At 41.9% G+C, this 11,846-nt stretch overlaps 1 protein-coding gene across 2 annotated transcripts in view; it reads right to left on the bottom strand.

The window, feature by feature from the left end:
• Positions 1-11,846, bottom strand: part of LOC115253497 (venom dipeptidyl peptidase 4) — a 536,181-nt gene that overhangs the window by 462,970 nt on the left and 61,365 nt on the right. The window lies entirely within an intron of this gene.

Genomic DNA, 11,846 nt, shown 5'->3' with positions numbered 1-11,846 from the left:
CTTAATGAACTACTTACGACTATCTTTGGTTGAGTATTGATTATGAATTAGATTCCTAAACTATTTCCTACGGACGCAAACTGTGAGTAAAACTTAAATACTATAGTTGAACTTATAACTAAGACTTCAAAACTTACTGAACTAGGTAATTGGACTAGACGTACTATCACAGAACGGTTGATGACGTAGAGATCATAGACTGGAGTCACAGAATTGTGAGTATAGACAATAGTAAACATGACCAACAATAACAGTAAAATATCTTTTAGCTTTAAAGCCTTTTCGTAAATACAAGAAATTGCTACAAGAACCGTGATTTTATTCTACGTCTTGCGCCGTGACAACACCAGGAGAAATCGCTAAAGAAATTCCTGGAGGAGTCCCTGAAGCAACTTCTGGAGGAACTACTAGAAAAATCCTTGAATAAATTTGAGTAAAATATCCGAACAGAGCTTCAGACTAATTATCTGAAGGAATTCTTCTGAAGGAATGCCATCTATTTTTAGATTCGCTTGAGGCTCTCAGTTCAGGATTGCGAGTGACGTTATTTAGGTGCAAATTTCAAGAAACTTCTCAAATATTCGATTCCCTGATTTTAAATTTGTTCCGACATTCCAGTTTAGGAACACTTTCAAACATTTCCGGCGTAGAGCTTTATTTTCCATGTATGGCCTAGCGTGGCCCATATAGCCGAGGCGGTAAACGCACGGGTATTCAGCATGACCATGCTGAGGGTGACGGGTTCGATTCCCGGTCGGTCCAGGATCTTTTCGTAAAGGAAATTTCCTTTCCTTGGGCATAGAGTATCTTCGTGCCTGCCACACGATATACGCATGCAAAATGGTCATTGGCAGAGGAAGCTCTCAGTTAATAACTGTGGAAGTTTTTTTTTTTTTGTCTTTATTAAAGAGATTTTCAGCCCTGTACTGTGGAAGTGCTCATAGAACACTAAGCTGAGAAGCAGGCTTTGTCCCAATGAGGACGTTACGCCAAGAAGAGAGAGAGAGAGGCCTAGCGTGGGCTGCAAAATGGTGAATCGAAAAGGAGAGCGTCCAACATAGCTCTGGTCCTCACAAGTTTCTACGTCATGCTTCCACGGGTCAAGCGATGACAAAGACCACCAACTAAGAGTTGAGTGCTTAGCTGGTAGTGCAGCCTGGGTATTGTTGTCGTACTGACTTCAGCTAGATTGAGGAGTACGACCCGAGCGTCTGTTCACCAAGGAGGTGCGGCTCAAACAGCAGCGTCTTTTCTGGCTTCCAGCGACTGAGTATGAAATGCTCTTCCACCGGAAGCTGTACCTAAGGTGGCAGCCGCACCACAGTGGATAGGGAACCTTAGGCCAACAACCTACTGTTTCCGAAACCCAAAAACCGTTACAGAAACCGAAAATGAAAGATTACGAACTGATTCAACGGCAACAACTTTTAGCGCGAAACAACGGACATGCATTGGAACTTGGAATGTATTAACCCTAGCCCAGAAGGGTAAACTGGCACAACTAGCCAATGAGGCCCGTCGTATGGAGCTTGAGATCCTAGGATTGAGCGAAGTTCGTTGGAGAACACAGATTGGCGTCTGGTCAAATTCTGATATATTCTGGCCTACGAGGTGAACACGCTCCTCGCCACTGTGGAGTTGGTTTCCTGCTCAGCGCTCACGCCTACGCTGCGCTTATGAAGTATGAACCTATTAACGAGTAGCCAGATTCAGAACACGAGTTCGAAACCTTATCATGATCCAATGTAACGCGCCAACAGATGCTGCCGAATTGCAAGACAAAGAGAACTTTTACAGCCAACTGAATGCTGTAGTGAACAAGATTCCAAAAGGTGATATCAAGATCCTCATGGGTGCCTTTAACGCTAAAGTTAGTTCTGACAACTCGGACTATGGGCGCGTCATGGGCCGCCATGGTCGCGGAGAAATACGCAAGAATGGTGATCTGTTTGCAGAGGTTTGTGGCAACAATTACATGGTGATTCGGGGATCGCTCTTTCCTCATCGACCAGTGCACAAAGTGACATGGGTTTCCCGTGATCGCGTCACGGTAAATCAAATCGACCACATCTGCATCAGCCAAAAATGAAGACAGAGCCTTCTTCTTGATGTGCGGAACAAACGTAGCGCCGACATTGCGTCCGACCATCATCTCCTAATCGACGAGATCCGACTGCGCATTGCTAGGTATCCAGCGACAAGAGGAGAAATTCGGACGCTGGTTCAACACACGCCGACTGGAAGACGCTGCGGTGAAAAGGTCTTTCGCCGGGGAGCTAGAGAACCGTGCTGCGGATATTCCAAAAGGTGGAAGCGTAGAAGATCAATAAAGCGATATCAAAAACGCCTTCATCGCCACCGGCGAGAATAATTTGGGTGAGCTACGCACCCGGAGAAAGCAGTGGATCACAGACGATACCTGGAGGAAGATAGAGGAGCGAAGAAACGCCACAGCCGCGAGAGAGCGAGTGATAACACGGGGAGCCAAAGCCGTAGCCCGTCAGCGCTATTCGGCTCTCGAGAGGGAAGTAAAGCGTTCATGTAGGCGTCACAAATACCGGCGACATTCGTCTCCTCTACGATGTCTCACGTCGCCTTAGTGGGACTAAGATGAATGTTACGATGCCCGTGAAAAACACATTTGGACAGCCATTGACCAACCTAACCAACCAGCAGAAACGCTGGTTCGAGCACTTTGGAAACCTTTTTCATGTGTCGGCCACGCCACCAGCACCTTAGCATAATCCGCCAAGGGGCGTCGAACACCGAAGCTCCATCATTATAGGGGATAGAAACCTACCCATAGCATAAAATCGAAGAGAGCTTCGGGGGTCGTTCGCATATCAGCCGAGATACTCAAAGCTGACCCTGAAGTATCCCTACAACTGCTGCATCAACTATTCTGCAACATATGGGAAAGCGCGACATTCCCGGCCGACTGGATGCAAGGCGTCTTAGTTAAGGTACCCAAAAAAGATGACCTGACTGTATGCGATAATTGGCAGGGCACCATGTTACAGTGCATCGTTCTCAAAGTCCTATGATCCTTAACCGAATGCAGGAGAAGATTGACGCAACTCTTCGAAGGCAGCAAGCAGGATTTCGTGCAGGTCGATCCTGTGTGGACCATATTGTCACGCTCCGTATAATTCGAGAGCAAATCAATGAATTCTAAGAGTCACCAGGTAGAGGGTGTACATTGATCACGAAAAAGCTTTCGACCGTCTTAATCACGGAAACATGTGGGCGCAAGGATGTATACTATCACCGCTACTGTTCCTCATCGTAATCGACGAGATCCTGGTAGGTGCAATCGACCGTGAACTAAATCGTGGATGTTGCTCTCCTAGCTCAACGGCGCTCTGATATGCAGAGCAAGCTCGATGATCTTGCCACTCGCTCCTCAGCGGCAGGTCTTACCATCAACGTCAACAAGACCAAATCGTTGAATGTAAATACGGTCAACCTTTCCAGCTTTTCGGTATCTGGGCAATAAATGGAGAATGTTGAAAGCTTCCAATATCTTGGTAGCCAAATGGCGTCACCAAGATCGATATAGGTGCACAGATCAAAAAGGCGAGCGCTACTTTTGCGAGTTTAAGAAATGTATGGAAAAACAACCAGATTAGTCGACGCATCAAAATCCGAATTTTTAACTCGAACGTGAACTCGCCAGTGAAACCTAAAGTGTATCAGTAGAGAACTCTCAACGGCTGCAGGTCTTCATCAATAAATACCTATGGTATATAATTCTTGCATGGTGGCCTCACAATTTGATCTTTAACGTGGAGCTTCATCGTTGATGTCATCAAAAGCCGACAGCAACAGAAAATCGTGATTGAAATTGGGGGTGGGTCGGCCACACTCTACGCAAGGGTGGAAACGAAATCTGCAAGCAAGCGTTAGATTGGAACATAGGACATCGCAGCAGAGTCGAACCCAGAGTAGACCCAGAGTTGACCTGGCCACAGGTCAAGGCGATGCGATGGCGGGCAATTGCCCAGGATGGAGATCTTTCAATTCGGCCCTCTGCACCAACGTGGGTGCCAAGGACATAAAGTAAGTAAGTAGGGGAAGACGGGGTAAGACGGCCACCCTAAGCCAAAAAAATCATAACCTAACACTGACAATGAATTACACTAGTTTCAACACAGCATATCATTTTTCAAAGTTTTGGGCATGCAAGAAAATTATTTTTCGATTCGTGCTGTTGAAACTTTTATAATTTTGAGCCATTTGAAAATGTGATTAAAAAGCACTTTATTTTTTGACGACGGGGTAAGACGGCCCACCAGCGGGGTAAGAAGGACCATCACTATATTTTAAAATAATAGTGATTAGAAATGTTAGAATTCCTTACGTTGAACTAAGATATGACTCCCTCAAGTCCCTCACATGGAAAATTGGTTAACATAATTATCCGGGGATTACCATTTATTATTTTTATTGGGGTATCATAAATATGGATACTCAAACACCCATTTACATCTACAAACAACTCATAGCTGCTTCGCTAATGACAGACGAATGTGTGCATGCTTCGTTTCTTCAATAGAAGATGTTGTTTTTCGTCTGTGTCTGCTCAGCTACAATGCCCACAAGTATACTTCCCTGACTACAGCTGCAAGCCGAGTGTTATGGCAGCAAACTGTTAGCTCAGTGTTATCATTATTTGATTCAAATGAAAAAGTGTTCAACTACATACAGAACACCTAGTCATGATTGACGAAATGAACACTTGAATAAATACAAAGCAAAGCAAAATTGTTCAAATAAATAAGAACGCAAAAAAAACTCTTTCTCATTTCTTTTGAATAGATGCTGAACTCCGGAAACGAAACTCCGCAATAACAATTTGCATCTCATTTTTTAAGTAAATTAATATCGCTGACAAACTCACACCGGCATTCCGCAGACATAGCATCTGACAGTTGCCATTTCAAATGATGTACAAATATTTGCTTATAATTTCGTTCCGCACAGGAAAAATCACTTCAACAGGTTTGGCCACTGAAATACATAAATGCAGTAGGAGGAGCAGTAGATTGTGAATAAATTTGATCACGGCATTCCTCCCCGCCATTCCGTTGCCAAATCCAACATTGCGAAAAATATTATTCTATCGTATTATTTATGAATGAACGATTCCGTTCTGCTCTCCAGATGAACGGAAAAACATCGTTCGTTCCAACTCGCCCAAATACCTATCTTCGGCGTACAAAAATTTTTCATTTGTACCCCTCAGGAAACACCACCCATCCCAGGACGGGACAGTTTTGCGACGATTGATTGAAAGTTCCCATCCTGCCTTCGGGAACTGACCCGATCCGACCAGCAACGACGGACGATCGGTCAGACTGATTGCAAATGAAACATGTGTCCCTGGGGGCAAACCACCTCTGTCTGTGGGTAGGTACCTACCGGAACAACCACACTTTTCATCGATAGTGGCGCGCTCCCCGACCCACCCAGCCCATCAGCATTCAGCAGTGCCGAAAATGTATAGAATATTTAGCAGTGAAAACCCCTTTTTCATCAATACTAGCAAATATTTCGCTCGCTTCCTGAGTAAAGCTATGCTGGTTGTTTCTCGTTCTACATCCAAGAGACCGTAATTTAGTGTGAATTTGTTGGAATGCTTTAGGCAGAAAACAGTTTCGGTTGAATCATTTTTCATTTTCATTTCTTACAGAAAATTGATACAATTTTGGATTTATTCTTCCTTCCAGATTAAAGTTTTTAGTTACATTATTTCTTCTTTCAACATTTAGACAACATGTGACTTATGTGAGCTTCTAAAATACGGTGGAGAAAAACTGGTGAGAGCACTACAGTGGGTCATTACCAAGATTAGGGAGGAGGAAGTATTACCGGAGGAGTGGATGGAAGGTATCGTGTGTCCCATCTACAAAAAGGGCGACAAGTTGGATTGCGGGAACTACCGCGCGATCATACTACTGAGCGCTGCCTACAAGATACTCTCTCAAATTTTATGCCGCCGATTGCAAGAGAGTTCGTGGGGCAATATCAGGCTGGATTCATGGGTGAACGCGCTACAATGTACCAGAAGTTTGCCATCCGCCAGGTGTTGCAGAAATGCCGCGAATACAACGTGCCCACACATCACTTGTTCATAGATTTCAAATCAGCGTATGATACAATCGATCGAGAACAGCTATGGTAGATTGTGCACGATTACGGATTCCCGGATAAACTGATACGATTGATCAAGGCGACTATGGATCGAGTGATGTGCGTAGTTTAGTTCGAGTATCAGGGACAATATCGAGTCCCTTCGAATCTCGCAGAGGATTACGACAAGGCAAACAACATTTTGCCAAATGAGAGTAATTTTGTGTATATTTTTGGAATTCAGAATTGTACATGTGCTCCAACAAAATTTCTAAGCTTCTTCAGTTACTCGGAATATAGGATACTCTTAGATCCCAAGATTGATAAGTTTTACACCAGGCTGAGAGTTAAACGGGCAAGCAACCGAACAACCCTACCAACATGTGCATCAAATCTCATGGTGTTTGTGAGCAGAAAGAAATTGAAATATGTTCCACTTCAAAGAAAAATATCCCATTACTTCACGGTACCTATCTATCACCAGTGAGTGAACAGTTCAACATATCATCAGCATAGGCATACCCACCTACAACAACACGTTAGTGACTAGTAGAGGATGCAAAATAGGTACGGTGTGCATAGGGAGTTCGGTCCGGCACTTTTCGGACAAAGTTTTGTACGCCAGGCCAGCCCAGGCTCCTGTGTAGCCCTGTAGTGTGGCGATTGTTGCGTTGCCTATACCTACCTACCTATTTCCCAGAATCATTTTTTTGGTCGGACATGCGAAAAGGGAATTCAACCTCTGATATGGGAGAATTTATTCATGGTGTTTTCTATATTTCAAGGATGAAATATATGCGCATATAAATTGATGATAAATGTGGTTATAAATTCGAGTTGGTTCGATTTTTTTTCTCTTCGTTGACTCTTTCCTTCAGCAGAACTTGAAGGGATTTTCCTGATGCTGCTGCCATCAGCCATCCGTTTCCATATACAAAAGAAGAGGTGAGATAAAGTTTTGCTGCTTCAAGACCAACCGGCCCCGATGGGAAATGAATCAAACTGATGAACGACGGGAATGAGGCAAAGTTGTTGTTATTTCAAGAGTATCGGGTAATCGAATTTTGATGGATCGAGGGCAATTTAGAATGGGCAGTCGCCGGCAGATATCTTTATATCCGAACCGGTATTCAAAACAGCATCTTATGCACAATAAGCGAGTGTTCTACACTTGGCAAGCTCAATTAAATTTCACTTTTCAGGACAGGTTTAGCTTTATCTGGTGTAGATCTCTGACGCAAAACACCATTAATTATAATCTTGAATGTGCACCCCGCTGGCTGGCCGCAATGCAACTAAATGACTGCTTCGCGTGATTTGAACCGGTCCGGATAAACGAAACACACCCACTCGTATTCCTTGCCGAACCAGCAACAAAAACAGCATCAAAACCAACGACGACGGCGATGGAGAGAAGGTGCACCAACCCATCGGATAGGGAAATAAATCAGAACCGGTCTTGATGAAGTGCGAGTAGGAGAATATGGGTTAGAATGCATCTGGAATAGAGGCTCTAAAACCCTAAAAGTGCGATCGATAAACATTTTACCTTCGTATGTGGTCTTTGGTACGTAGGTAGAGAATATTGTGCGACAATCGGTTGGTAACTTCCAGATCTACTCCTTATCCAACTAAATTCTCAAAAACTCCATCCAGAAACAAAAATAAACATGCAGAGCAATTCTCGATCCCTAGTATCTGTTGTCGAACTAGCATTTCTTATATTCTCCAAATATCATCGCTCTGAACAATTACCAAAATATTAACAATCATTAATGCTTAGCCTATTCTAGTGGCCATAAAAGACCAAATATGGAATTTAAAATGTTACGTTATGAAATCAATCTCGAAATGTATTTTAGAAAAAAATCCCTTTGCATAGATTGTCAACTATACTTTTCAAAAATTCAGGAATTCTGTTTTAACGTCTCGTTATTAAGGGAGTAAGCTTCAAGCTAAAGAATGTTTTTTTTATATTATTTAGGGTTTCTATCTAATTTATATCATACTAAGCACTGACCATCTATGATCGAGTTTATTCATGCACCTCGCCCAATGCTTCATGGCCAGTTTGGTTTCAATGACTTATCCATAAATTAGCTTTCATGTCATGTACAAATATATAGTAAAACAACAACCATTTTCCTACAGTAATAAGATTGAATAATTGTCCCTCGAATTCTGTTTCCATATTGGCCACGTCTATTTCGGACCCAACATAAATTTAATTCCCGTCACACCTTCTACGTGACACTATAGTACATAGGATGGCTAAAATTATGATTTGGTCATAGTTGTTTATTCGAAAAGCCAGTCAAATTCTTCGCAATCCATATCAAGTCATGTATTCAAAGTACTATGGGGCTGTCCATCAATTACGTAAGGGTTAATGGGAGGAGGGGGGGGGGTGGGTTGAGAAATCTTACGTTCCATACAAACATATTGGGGTTGTCATACAAAAAATCGTAAAAACTCCCTTACGTAATAAATGGACAGCCCCTATTGAGCAAAAGGCTTTTAAATTGAGATAGATGTAGCTTTAGAATAACGACCAAAATATTCCGCTTAATTTTTTTGCCCATCAGATTATAAAACGTCATCACAGTGCAACGAAGAAATCTTTCTCTGTGGTTGTGAAATACGATGTTTTATATGCAGAAAATCCACGCATACATTTGCCTGTATACTCTTTAAAACGAAGACAACTGTTTGTTTACAATTTACTGACGAGAAAAAAAAAACAATTTATTTCAATTACTCAACAGCTTTTGCTGCATTGTGCGACAGTGAATTCTAGCTTTGAATTGCCACAGAGCTTTTGTGGGGTGTAAATTGAAGATTGGTTCAACAAGTGAAACTGGCGAAGTGAAAATTGAACTGTAATGAAGAACCATTCCTCTAACTGCTGCTTTTGTGCGATTGTCTTCGGCAAACGCAAAACGAGAAAAATTGGGTTGTAAGTTGAAACGTTAAATTTTGCGTAATTTTTCGATTTCTAGTGCTATTGATAGTCTACTCTTTTTGCTTCCATCTGATGAGCCATTGACGAAAACAAGTTGAAATACCCGTAATGATTGGCAATTTCCCGTCTGATATGACGGAAATTGACGCATATGATATCATAATGTCTTCCATGACTAACTGCAGTTTTTTCAGTAATTAATCATCCAGTTTGTCTATGCTTATAAGCAATCCTGGAATACAAATCTTCATTTGTATTGTTCCAAATACATCCTTGTCGGAATTTCCCTAAACACAAAATTATATACTCATTCATACTGCATATACTCATCTTAGAGCATAATTTTATAGAAATGTTTATTTATGTAATCCTGGAAGGATCCTTGTAAAATTGCATGAAAGTATATTCGTAAAAGCATTGAAACAATCACTGTAGGAAACCCTCGAGGCATCCCTGAAAGAATTCCTGAAAAATAACATTGGAGGTTTTTATGAAAAATTTCCAGGAGGTATTTCCGAAGAACTCGCAAATAATGGAGTTCTTGGAAAAATCCTGGAATTCACCAGAAGAAATTCCTGGACGAATGACTGGAATGTTTCCAACAAGGGTGCGACCATTCATTTGCAAAGATTTACATTCACTTGCTATTATCTCAGTTCAGAAGCATGCTATCGAAAAACCAATGAATGGATGAATTTAACCTTGTAGTTTTATCTGAAAATTTGCCGAATAATATTGGGGTCGCAAACGTATATCAAAGTCGTGAGCGAGCTGTGAAGGCATTTCTCCACGCGGTGAATGTAAATTACATTCACGCTGTGGAGAGTTTCCTTCACAGCCCGCTCACGACTTTGGTATGCGTGTGCGACTCCAATGTTATTCGGCAAACTTTCAGATAAAACTACATGGTTAAATTCATCCATACATTGTTTTTCGATGGCATGCTTCTGAACTGAGATAATAGCAAGTGAATGTAAATCTTTGCAAATGAATGGTCGCATCCCTGGCTTCCAAAAGGAAATGTCTGGAGGACTTTAAGAAGGAATTTCTAGACCTGATGCATTCCCCAAAGAAATACCGGGAGTGAACCCTGGTAGAATTCTGAAAATGTTTTCCCTGGGTTAATTTCTGAAGGATTCCCTGGAAAAACAAATCTGAAGGCGAAGAATTTTAAGAGGAATTCCCGGAGGGATCCCTGAAGGAATTTCTGAAAGTGTATCTGGAGGAGTCTCTGGAGAAATGACTGGATAAATTCCTGGAGCAATCTCTGGAAAAAATCCTGAAGGAACCTATGGATGACTTCTTGTAGGATTCCTTAGAGAAATTCTGGGAAAAATTTCTGAAAAAAATTCTTGTATTTTTGGAATTCTTGGATAAATTCAAAGAGGAATCCCTTGAGGAATATCTGGAGAAATGCCTGGAAGAACTTCAGGACAAATTCCTGACGGAATCCCTGGAGGAAACCCTGGAAGAATCTCTGAAAGAATTCCTGGAGGAGTTCCTGGTGAAATCCCTAGTAGAAAAAAACTTGGAGGAATCCCTAGAGGAATTTCTGAAGAAATACCTGGAGGAATTTCTGAAGGAATTCCTGCCGAAATTCCTAAATGAATTCCTGGAGCAATTCCTGGAAAACTACTAGACGAGTTCCTGGAAGAATTCTGGGATGATTCTCTGGAAAAACTTCTGAGAAAATTCTTGGAGGAGTTCCTAGAGGAATTTCTGGAGGAATTTCAAGGGGAATTCCTGAAGGAATCCCAGAAGAAATTTCTGGAAGAATCCCTAAAGAAATTCGCGGAGAAATCCTAGAAGTCATTCCTGGAGGAAACTCTGGAAAACCCGCTGCAGGAATTCCTGGATAAATTCCTAGAGAGAAATTTCTAGGCAAATTTTAGGAGGAATTCCTGAAGAAATGCCTGGAGGAATCCCTAGAGGAGCCCCTGGATGAATCTCTGGCAAAATCCCTGGGAGAATCCCTATAGGAATCCCTGATAAATTTTCTAGAGAAGAAATTCCTGGATAAACTCCTGCAGGAATCCCTGGAGGAGTTCCTAAAGGGATGCCTAAAGGAATGCCTAGAGGAATTCTTGGAAGAATCCCTGGAGGAACTTCTGGTTTAATTCCTGAAAGATTTTTTGAAAGAATTCCTGTAGGAGTCCCTCTAGAAATTCCTGGATGAAATTTTGTAGGAATGCCTAGAGGAATGCTTAACATTCCCTAGAGGAGGTCCTGGAGGGGGGGTCGAAAATTTCCAATATTGGCGTGACGTACTTAATGGATGCTCCCTTTGCCCCTTTTTGAGGCAATAATTAGTAAAACTTTATTCGACATGGTCAAAAAAAGAATAACTCACACGCATTACGGGTTTTTCAAAGTACGTTCAACATGTACAAACTTACTCGAATTCATACATTATTCGTTGACGGCCATGGACAATGGCAATCATGTGGAAGTTCTCTATACAGACTTCAGTAAAGCTTTTGATTGAATTGACGTACCAATAATGCATTGCAATGTTGCTTTTTAAGCTAGAAAAATAGGATTTGGTCCAGGTCCAGGTCTTCTTAAATGGGTCGGGTCATACCTTTCCAATCGTCAACAAATAGTTAGATACAAGGGAGTAAAATCTAAACCTATTCAAGTCCTGGAGGAATACCTGGAGGTATTTATGGAGGAATTCCTAGAGCAATCTCTAGAGGATTCTCTAAAGGAATGTCTGGAGGAACCCCTGGAAGAATACCTGGAGGAATTCCTG

This window comes from Aedes albopictus, chromosome 3, assembly GCF_035046485.1.
Source record: "Aedes albopictus strain Foshan chromosome 3, AalbF5, whole genome shotgun sequence".
Lineage (NCBI taxonomy): Eukaryota > Metazoa > Arthropoda > Insecta > Diptera > Culicidae > Aedes > Aedes albopictus.
This window is presented reverse-complemented; position numbering and strand designations above follow the sequence as displayed.